Here is a 12,200-nt window from a genome sequence, read left to right as displayed (position 1 = left end):
AACAAAATTTAACACGTCTGTATATGGGAAAGCTAATTAATAAAAAAGCTTAAAAGCAACAGGTCCAACAAATAGTCAGATCTGTCAATATTTTCTACCATATCTAGAATTATTTATAACAGATGCTGCAGAGATCCAAATACGTGACAAATATATCTCTAAAACCATTTACATAAAGCTTTTTCTAATCTAATCCGTGCTGGATAAATATGATTGACTTTCATGTTTTAGTACTAGCCCTAATCTATGCCACTCCAACATTATGTATAACATGATTGAAATAGGTCAGTTAGTAAGGGCAAAAAGGATTAATAAAACTATAGCTTTTAACATACCATTAGGCATTTGTTTAATTGTTTTATAAATGTATTGTATTTTTATGAAAAAGTAATGTTACGTTTTACCAACCACAAATTAATATTAACACCAATTATTTCTGTTAAAGTTAATAAACTCGCAAAGTTATGGTAGGTGGTTTCATGTATTTTTGTGAACTCTTATGAAGGCTTATTAAGGTTCCAGAATATTTGAAATAATTTAAGAACCCGTTATTACTACCTAGACTTGGTCATTAGACATAAATTAAATACTAAACGTATTTTAATAATTTCCTTCACATAATTAGAACAATTAAAATAATTTATACTTAACTATACTTTTATATACATATAAATCGATATGAAAAGTTGGACCTCATCTAAAAAAATCGGCTAACCGTCTAGTTCTTTAAGTGAAAATTTAAATTTTAAAAATGTTTACAAAACTTTGCTGAAGTAATCATCCTTGAGATACGTGAGCTTAGCGCCATCCTTCAAGGATACCACAAGGTTGTTTCCTACGCTGTAGTCGGCTAAATAAAACCTGTACTGATTTTTCAATACCATGTGCCCACCATTGGAGGAATTCCAGATTTTTTTACGAAAAGTCATTAGCGATGATGTATGTCGTTCTATTATTTTACGTCCTCAAAGGAAACTTGTTGAATGCGGTGGTTTGATAAAAGTTTACGAGTCAGAACCCATTGATCATTTGAAAATTTATCATTCCTTTTTACTTGGCAAAATTCGAAAATGTTCATTATTGTTTGGTTATTCCAATGGGGATTAAATCTGTAAATTTAATAGGCCCTAGCAATGAAATATTGTTATACACAAATTTGAATACTGTAAAATCCTTAACTCTTTTGTTATTTAATTTTAATATTCTCTGCTTCTATCTTACCTTCTACCCCTGTTAACTTCTCATGTTGTCCTTGTATTTACTAAGATTGACCTATATTAAATCTGGAGCTGACGATTTTACACCTACTAACCCACACTACATGTAACACGTGCTATGTTTTATACTTGGTTGACAAATTTCTGACACACGACCTCGAATTGTATCTTTCATTCCACTATTTAACACAAACTGACAGTTTTTACATCTATTTCGATACATTGTGTTCAGTTTATAAATACGTACAACGCTGTTTATTTGTGAGAAACATTTTTGCTAGGTTTTTAGAAATAGAAAAAGGCAATGGAATTGGGAGCATACAAAGCTTATTGGAAAAGCAAACAAACATAGAAAGTAACACTTTTTCCTAAAATGATTGTTGTATTGCTTAAAATGTTATATTATTCTAATGCTCTTTGTTATGGTTCATGAACTTTAACCGCAAAATGTGCGTTTTACAAAAAAAAAATTGGAAATCGTTTGTCCAAATCTGAAAAAGTTATAAAGGTGTTCCAAAACACCATGTATATAAATGTTCCGAAAATATTGAAAGAATAAGTGTTACATTTTTGTACATCATGTATATTGGAAACTATTTTCTGCATTGTTGTTATTTGTGTGTTCTTTACCACTTATTTGCTGATCTGCTTTCATTCTTTCTTTGCGTATGAAGCAGTGCAGCTTAATACTTAAACGCATTGGAGATATTTTAATGCCAAGGCCTGTAACATTTTTTATTCCGGTAACCTGCGGATTTTTGTCGTGCCATACAATTACGTGCAACAGTCGACACCTCCACATTAACCCGCGATATCGAGTCGGTAGTCGGTGCATTTAGAGTCCAACAATACCGGTTGGTCACGCTGGCGTCTCTGGATGTATACAGCGTTGCCAGGTGAAGTTAATCCAATCGACCAGTCCGGTAATATTTAATTTATGATTCGTTTTTACGTTTACCGCAACCCCTCAACCCCTGAATATGTGGTGAAAAAATCAGGTCGATAGCTCTAATATCAGCTGTGATAAATAATTGTTAATTCGTTGGGAGAACATCTGTGACGTCACGCCACTCGACTGTGTGCCAAGTATGTGGGCTAACCTTTAACAAGTTGTATGACGTCACAACTTGCCTTTAATGCTCCGAATTATTTTGAGGGAGAAATTGTTGGAAAAAAAATCGGATTTTTTTCACATCAACTAACTACGATGTGCACCTTCTGAATTTCTTTAAGAAAGTTCCTCCCGTAATAGAAATGTAACACTTTAAAGTGAAAACTAAATGATATTTGATGTAAATGCTCATAAATAAACACAAATTTAAATAAAGTCTAGTTTCTTTATTCTTAAACGTGAAGAAAATCTCCACGTCCGGCAACGCTGGACGTATCTTAGGAGGTCTATTAATATCGCGGCATACATTCCCTAACCGTGTCCGACAAACTCGGGCTTAAATCCAACTGCTGCTTTCATATTACCTACGAATCGCGGAGAATTATTTATCTGAGGCTCCCAACTCAATTTCAATTACGTGCGTCGACATTTCAACATCTTTTAGACCGAATTTATTCTAATTAGGGCCCTGATTAGGCGATTCTTCACCGGGACGCGCGAGACGGCGACGGAATAATATTTACTGCAATTTGGATGGTTGCGTGTTTCTTTTCTGATATCTTGCTTGCTCGGTTTGTCTGATGAGAGTTAAATTATATTTGACGCCTTGAAATTCAGGCACTTTTGGTACCTAATTGGGCTTTCAATTTATGAAAATAACCCTTCCGGGGTTGAAAATAAAACTTTTCTGCTGTTCTGCCTGACATTTGGTTCAATATGTCTGTCATTTTCAGTCATTTCTATCACGAGGTTTGTTACCAGAACAATTAAAGGATATAAAAAAATTCTACATTTTTCGATGTGAAAAAAAGTTCTATTTTAAACATTTTCTATGCAATCAATAGCTGTTTTCATTAAAATGGACACCTGGTATACAACTCCTTTGCGGTGACCGGATTGTAATTCGTAATATGCATTGAAAACTATTAAAATTCTGCTCATAATCGCAGCTGACTGAGATCAAGGACTTACGTACGATTGCTTGTTACTCCGTAGCACGCTTTTATTTACCTCTAAAAGAGAAGCAAAAGAGCAATTCACTTCAGTTTACAAGATACATTATTAGTTCTTTATTTCAATTTTTCTTTCTATAAACGTGCTTTACCATAAGGGTATTTAACCTTTTCGAATCCCTTTGGTATTCCGTATGGAGTCCAGGTGACCCAAGGCAAACACTATTATTGGTTGTCGCTTTACGGATACTCCAGAACGTTATATGGGTTTCCCTTTGCCCTTCACGGATAGAATTTTATCGCAAAACCGAAATATCATCATCATCAATCATATGATGCTGACCTGGGGGAAGATATATAGGATGCGATTTATATAAATATAAAAAAACAAAGATTCTGTAGAATTTTAAGCGGTTGACGAGCCTGAGGTTATCTGAAGATGCTGTCGACCTTTAAAGAGAACTTTGTAAATAATAATCAAGTTTCAATAATTTAATTTTGCTTTTTGATTTTCGTAATTTCATTCAGTTTATATAAAGAATGATCAAAGACAGTATGTTTTGTGTTTAAAATTTATTTTATTCTTTGTGGGTTTTCTAATCAATATTAAACCCAACTTCACTTATAATTGGGTGATTTATATGTAGTACCTACACCGTTTAGATTAGAAAACAGTATATTAAAATTATATTGGAAGTGGAACATTATTAGAAGTCAGAAATTTCGTTGCCTCTTAATTTTTCATTTTTCTTAACATTTGTATACGTTTTAATTCGTTGTTTGTTTAAAAATTGTAAGATTTAGACAACATTTATGGGGTATTACTGTTATCTTGCATACTTGTTTTGGTTTATATTACATATTGAATGTTATAGTTTGTGACGTCTGAGAACTATAATTGTTATTCTTCGTGCGTGTAGGTAACAATGCATTTATGAGACTTATAAATATTTCTCCAAGTCTAATACATTATGGTTTTATTTTTTTTGTTTTATCAATTAATAGTAGATTAGGCATGAGATTCAAAAAATAATTTATTTCTGATCGTGGAGGAAATGTTCACAATTTTAATATTGAAAAGTTGTAGTGTAATTGTTGATGTTCATATTAATTCGTAGTGTAGTTATAATTTTATTTCACTTGACCTTTTCAAATTCATTTTCTACAGGAAAAAAAGCGGAATAAAAGGAAATACGACAAAGTTCTATAAGAAAAAACTTTCTTCTTGATTGCATCTAACTTTTCTGCCATATTTATTTGACGAAATTCGTCGAGGGTATATCTACATTTTTATTGCTTTTTAACATATTTTTTATTCTTCTACGAATAAGACTTTCTGAATCGCATATTATTCCATGTGTATTTCGGCAACTTTTAAAAGCACGTTTAAGCTAAACATGTTTTTTATTCTACTTAAAATAAAAACCCTAAGGGGACTTCTCTAACAATCAGCACGTGGATTACGTATAAGGACTTAACATACGAAAAACAACCATTGGGGCATTTAAATTCTCCAGTGTTGAATGTTATGTTGAAATAAATTTGACTTTGATATATCGACAATTAAAGTGTCTGGTATCCCAGATGATTACCATTCGATTTATTACAGTTATGTATAACATCTTATAGTAAGAACCGCATGATTTTTTAAATACATTTCAAACTTTTTGATCCAGGTCCAGTAGGTAGATACTTGTCAACATCTGTTCGCACTTTAATCTTAAGTCGTTCGAAAATAATCGTTTTAGAGAGATTTTTTTCAGCGGTATTATTTAGACTGTGTTTTCAGATATGTTTTTTTCGGTTGGCAAGGAAAACGCGTGCTGAACCTTGGATTTTATTCTATTATGAACGTTTTTTTATTGTCGCTAAAAATAACGCATATGTTGAAAAAAAAGTCTTGTTGTCACCAATTACCACTGCGGCTAAAAGTAAATGTTTAATAATTAAATTTTCAGGGTATTTGTAATATAATTGTGGAGATGAATAAACAAACATCTATTTTTACTACTGAAATTACTTGTTGACAAGTTGACGTTTGTTTACGTTGACATAATTACAGTCATTTGTTTAATCGTGTTAAAGCGTCTTGTCTTTTTGTCTGAAATATAAAAAGTGCACCAGAATTAACGTCTCTGATTTAAGTAACAATTTTTTTGTATTATAAACAGTGGTGTGCCATCTCTCGAGAAAATTCAGTAACAAAACCTAGACGTGTACGTATTTATGTGATGGTGTTCAGACTCGGGAAATCCCGTGACGAAAAGTTTACGAGTTGGTCGGCTGTGTTAGCAAATCTGTGTCTTTACGGGAAAATATCGTTAGCAGATTTTATAAAAATAAAAATAATCAAATGATTCTGTGATGCTTTGTTTGTTTTTACACGCCTTGGAATGACTAAACAAGTTCAAAAAATATATTTTATCCGTTGTCTTTTTCACATTCTTCGAGGATATTTCAAAATTAAATCCAGAGTATATTTAGTGGTGTTTAAAGTAAATATAATAAAAATTAATTTAGAAATATGTTCGTTCGCTTGTGTATTTGGTACTTATACATGTTTTTAACTAGCGGTATTGTGAGAAACAACTACTCTGCGAACTAAAGGCATCGAACTACACCCGCGATATGTAGTAAACAGCTAAGCTCGATCGCGTCCTTTCACTTTTACTTTTCACTTACTCATACGGCTTGTTTCATACGAAGACACTGAACCGGTTAAAGGTAGGGATTTTCAGCATAATTGGATACATTTTGGAAGCGGTAGAACCCGGAACTATTTCTGGGTGGTCTGACAAAGGGCAAACGGTTTTATCAATTACTTGAAAACAAAGACAGCTCTATGATTGAATAGCAACTAGCAGCAATGGAATTATAGCGGTGTTGAAGCTTTCCCGGGATAGCTTCTGTGAAGTTGCTTCCGGAAGTTGGAGACTACAGTAATACCTTGAATTCATAGAACCGGCTCATTTAGCATATTTTTTTTTTTAATTCAAATTCAGGAAGTATACGTAGTAGTTAGTTAATACCTCAAATTTCTTTTCAACAATCTCTTCTTCGAAGTAATTAATGAAAACAGACTGCGAGAAGAAGTAAATCTGCACTACTATCTTATTTTTGGCAGAAGTTTTCCGCTAAATCTTGGCATTTCGTAGTCTCGGTCTTGCAAAACACGAAGGACTCGCGATATAACCCATGATTAATTCTTTTTCAGAAAGTTGTGGCACTGTCCCAACTAAACAAGTGTATATTTAGGAATATATGAAAAATAAGTAACTACTCAGGTCACGTAGAAAATGTCGACACGACACAGTGATCGATATAAAATATGACAACGCATTTCCCAACACATATCGATCACCCTGTACGCAAGCCTACTTTATAAAACGAATTAATTACGGTAATGGTAAATATGGCGCATAATCTCTAATTTGTCATCTCCTAGGAGTATACAAAAATACCGCCCAGCTAATTAATTACACTTGTTTCGGTATGAATGCACCTCATTTTTATCATCTGAATGATCGTCCTTTGTGCGATTTCTGTCGTTCAATGCTTAAGACAATAGGGAGCTGGGACTGCATTACGGATCTTTTGTGTTTAGACATTAATCTGAAATATGACGGAGCAGACATTTCTGAAACAGAATCGATAGTTTCAGGTCTGGCACCATTGTTCTCGGAGTGGAAGCTTGATTGGGGAATACAATTTGTAATTATTCCACTAATCCTTGGATAGTGTAGATTTTATGTGATATACTCGGTATCACTGCCTATACAGACGCATCGCCCATTCGAATACACCTCTTTGCCTTTAGTTTCATTGAAAAGAGAGGAGAAATCAACAACATACCATTTTCACTTTTAGGAGCTCAAAATGACCTAAAATTCTCGTGAGAGAAATGTTGAATAATTATGTCTTATCTAAAATACATTGGTCGTTTCTATTATGGAAGTGACGTAACCGTTTATTCTCAACTACGAGTAGTACTGCATACTACGCCGGTCCTTGACCAGCTTAAATTCAAATCGACAGAATCCAAGTTCAAAGGAATATAATAAATGAGGATAATAAATTTATCGACAGCTTTCAGTGCATATTAGAACTGGGAGGATATTGGTGCGCTTCAAAGAAATAAGTTTACTGAAAATCGTAACGAGAACTGTCGTTTCTCGAAAATGAAGGCGATTTGTTAGAATATTTGCATGAGAAATTCATAGGAAGTTCATTTTATCGGAGAAATTTAACCTAAAACTGCTGATATCAAGTCGAGAGAAATATTTCATTTGATTATTCCAAAATGTATTTATAACACTTTGACATTTTCTCTCTCTGGAATCCCTACTCTCTCATATTCGCCTGTTGTAGTCGAGCGTGTGGAAATCTGACGTTGCTTATCATTTTCTGCATTACGTGTATAGCCTTGCTATTAATAGAATGTTTCGTATTCGCCAAATATTTAAAATTCTTTCTTGCACCGGAGCATAAATAAACTTGTAATAATTACATACGCTCCCCCGAAGAGCGATTAGTGATGTTAGGGTTAATGATAACGTAAAGAACAGCGAAAGCAGAATAGAAATATAGCACCGAAAATTTTCCCTATTTTATGTCCTGAAAAAAATTGGAAGACGACACCAACCCCCAAAATGTCATGTCATGTATTTTTATTTTAGTTTATTCAAAAGTAGAAGGCGCATTAATCTTTATTAAAGTTATAAATGTTTTATTTCTAAAAGATCACCACAATACCCGCCTGAATATAAACGTCTAAAGAGGACGAATGGAGACATAATTTGGCAGACATCTGACATATTGTTGCACAAAGTATTTGGTTGAAGTGTGCTGAAGTTTATATAAAGATTTATTTTGATGTTTTTGTCTCGGATATTTGAATTTGAGTGTTTGTGGCGTGAGCTTGTTTATTTGGTTCTTGAAACAGTGAAGAGGCTGGATGTTACAAAACAATTTGTTATATGTCACAAAATAAGAGATTCACAAAAGTATCGAATATATTCGTATGATGCATGTTTACAATACAATTATTTCGCGGTATGTTGGTTATTCTTCGATGTTTAGTTGAAAAAGGGTTAAATCATAGTTGGTATTCTTGTATGCTCTGATTCGTGAGCCCGACAGATGTTTTTAGTATTTGGCAGTGATATGAAATTGTTTATCAGATTCTGCAGTTACTATTTCGGCGCTTATATCGCATAGTTATTGTTGGCGCCTCATTAAAAACTCATTTGTAAGCATAACAGATTCAGTATTTTTTTCGTGTAAAATAAACGAATATTCGAAAATAAATAATATTCCCATCTAACTTTTTCAGCGGCGCAGTATACGCGGTGTATAATAATTATTCGCGAAATTCAATTCCATATTGTTGACGACAGCCCAATCAGTTTTATATTGTTTACGTGGAGGATCTCGGATACGCCAGAATTTTTAAATTACGAACCGCTGAAAATCCCAATTGGCTGCTAATTTTTGTTATTTGATTGTTGGCGCGATAGTTGAACGCATATGTTGTACTTTTATAAGAATCGTTTCAATAACGTCGTCCAAAACGTAGATCAGGTTTACGAACAACGACGAATAATACGAGAACCCAAATATATTATAATTTAGTACAAGCAACTGGTATGACTTTTCGATCTCTTTCTAATCCCAAATGGCAGAAAGAGAATGAAAGTAAAATAATTACTGGTTACACTGGACTTACCCTAAACCGTACGTGAGTTGTTGAAATAAAGTGTTGTCCTTGTTATGCAATATAGAGGACCATTATACATAAAGGAATAGTGGTTTATTGTTTACTATTCTAAAAAATAATTTTCAATCCAGATTTGCTTTTGAAATAGTACTTGATTTGCCTTTTATGCCACTAACAAATCCGCCAGCAGCAAACTATTGTTTTATTTGGATTAACTAATACAATATCCAACCAAACTTGCTCCTCGCTGCAATATTAACGATTCATTTTTTTTTGTTCCAGGTGAGTCTACTTATATGTCGAATGTTACTTCTTCGGTGAGTATACACTTTCAAGGTAGTTATTTTCACATGGTTGATTTTTCTTACACGACGGACATCGGTATTTATTTGTTTATTTGCTTTTATTACCCAACGTTAACTTCATATAATTGTCTTCTCGTCGAATAAACACCAGTTCTACTGCTGCCTTTAAAGGAATGTAATGACCACGATTATAAATTATACATTCAACACGGGAAAAATTATTTGAATCGTAAATTCACGGCTGGCTTTCGCCTAAATTTGATGCAAAATCATTGAACGGGGTGTCACGAGGAGGTTTTCCTTTTAGTGTTTGTATGAAACCTCATCAGAAAATGCGATGCCTCTTCAGCGTTTTGTTGGCATTCGCCGTAGATTAACGACATATGACTGAACTTAGCCTCCAAACGGCACTAACACATCTGATAAAGCTTTGCAAGTTGCGTGAATAACAATGTTCTTGTTCAGTTTCTACGAACACAAGTAAATACGAAAATTTCGCTTTCAAAGACACTCGAATAACCATATTTTAATTATCAAGGAACAGAATGTCCAAAACATAACAAAATGATTAGGTAACAGCTTTGTATAGTCTTAAAAGTAAATACATAAATCCTTTAGTATTTCCCGTTTTGTTCTGCGGTTTTATGGACGTTTAAAATTAACATAAACATATTTCACTCTGCTGTTTTTTTTCCTTTGGCCTCTCTACGTGATTTTTTTATTCTATTTTGTCACATCAACAAGATTGGCGTAGGACGCAAGGTCGGGCAAGTATAGGTAACGTTACGCGTTGCTTTGGGTAATTATTTCGCATAATGCCGCATATCTGTCTTTATTGAACCGTATAGGAAAGCAGCCTTACTCTTTTTTTGACGCGGTTGACTAACGAAAATTATAAATAGACATTATTTACAGAAATAGCATCATTCAAAATTCCCGTTGTACCGAAATAGAAGCTTTTAGAGATGGAGATAAAAATTCAGTACAATTTTTTAATGTTTTCATATTTAAATTTGTCTCTTTGTTAATTGTCCCACTGTTAGATGATAAATTTCGGTGTAAGCCTTATACTACTGAGGCCAACACATTTTCCTCCACCTTCGTATCGTCTATTTTCAAATGGGAAGGTGTTTTGAAAAATTATGTTATTCCTACTTGTTACGTTAATAACTCAATATTTCTCTGTGTGATTTTAAATATAACTATTTTAGTAATAAACAAGCACGTTAAAAATACAAGGTGTGAGTCATTTTAACGAAAATGCGAAAATAGACTTTAAATATTTTATTGTCGTACGTACTTTAGGCGTGGGAAAAATCATCGCGTAACATTTTTCGTAACATTTATTAACGCAAATAGAAATATTCATTCATCAAAATAATTTCATATAATTATTTTTCTAATAACAGTTCTTGAGACAGAGTGAGCAGTGAATCGAAAATTATCCAGATTATCCTTGGACAGGAGCCTACCACGTTATTTTACAATAAGCTATTTGTAAACTTCGCATTTTTTCATAGAAATGAGATTTCATGAAAAACTAATGAATTTTGGTATAGGAGCAGGTATAGCAAAGTTGTAGAGAATTTAATTCTGCATCTCATGGTATGAAAATATACAGGGCGTTGTATTTAAAAAAATCGAGATTTTTCAATTTTTCAATTGGCAATTTTGAAATGATATTTTGGCCACCCTGTATAACGCAGGCCAGTTTTTGGAGCGTGATTCGGAAGAGTCATCCTTACTAAACATCTGATAAAAAAATGGGCTTAGTAGCTATTAGTATAACCTGTCAGTAACAGAAAATGTAAGCAGCCAATATCGACTAGAAAAACCTTTCAAGCGAGGTATCTCAAAAACTGTGAATATTCGAATAAAACTATTCTACACAAAGTACCCTTTATATTTGATGTAGAATCCGAAAAAAATATAAAAAATGTGTGTTTCCATTTAAAAAACCAAAGTTGGTATCTGTCCAGGAAAAGTGGAACACCCTGTATAGTTGAATATATTTTTAATTTGTACATTCCGAGAAATGTGGCAACACAGTAAAAAGAAAAATCCATATATTCCTCATTTTAAATAGATATTGGACTTTCCCGCACTAGTGGGACACGCTGTACCTATATATCTCGTCTTGATGCAGTATTATTTGAGTCACACGAAAATTATTTTTTTATAACTCTTAAATTTCCCCGGGAGCAGCATTTCTCTCTGCGGATGCTTAATTTTCGCGAGCGCAAAAGCCTTAAATTCTCAAATGCGGCTTTAATGAGACAGAGAAAAATAATTTCATATAATTAAAATCCTCGTTTAATTTGATTTTCGTTGCTTCGACCAACTTTTATGAGATGCAATACCTACACTTGCGGATTCACATTTATGTTAAATATTAACGGCAATCTTTAAATAAACGCTTTAAATTTCAATATTATTTAGATATGCCGGATTTACGTTCTAAGAACGACAAGAAGGTGTCTTCCTTTTCGTCTCTGGCACTTCACCAATTCTTTTGCTTTCCAGTCGCTAAATTGTCACTCTTGAAATATTGTCGATCTGTTCTAGTTTTTTTTTTTAAATTGAAAAATGTCATCCGTCGCCGTTTGGATTGACTTGAACGTTTCGAACCAAATTTTTTAACACGATATATCCGGGAAGCTTGTAAAGCACATAATTTTGAGTTATTTGATAATTAATATTCAGTTAGACGCATTTCCTTGATTTTTTTTATAATATTTATTAACTTACTTTCATCTAGAATATTTCTGTTATCACCTAACAAAACTACTACTAATAGATTTGCTTCCAATTATTTCTGGTTACGTTACGCGAGTTATTTTTTACTCTATTTTAAATGTTTTGAGATAATTCAAATTCAAAAATTTTATCAAATGAAGT

General features: G+C 33.1%; 1 protein-coding gene across 2 annotated transcripts in view; it reads left to right on the top strand.

The window, feature by feature from the left end:
* The window catches only part of LOC108913722 (MKL/myocardin-like protein 2), a 55,398-nt gene that overhangs the window by 6,607 nt on the left and 36,591 nt on the right, over nucleotides 1-12,200 (top strand). The gene's annotated exons all lie outside the window — the stretch shown is intronic.

Source organism: Anoplophora glabripennis, unplaced genomic scaffold (assembly GCF_000390285.2).
Source record: "Anoplophora glabripennis isolate ALB-LARVAE unplaced genomic scaffold, Agla_2.0 scaffold639, whole genome shotgun sequence".
NCBI classification, from domain to species: domain Eukaryota; kingdom Metazoa; phylum Arthropoda; class Insecta; order Coleoptera; family Cerambycidae; genus Anoplophora; species Anoplophora glabripennis.
Note: the sequence above shows the minus strand (reverse complement) of the source record. Positions and strands in the feature narration are given on the sequence as shown.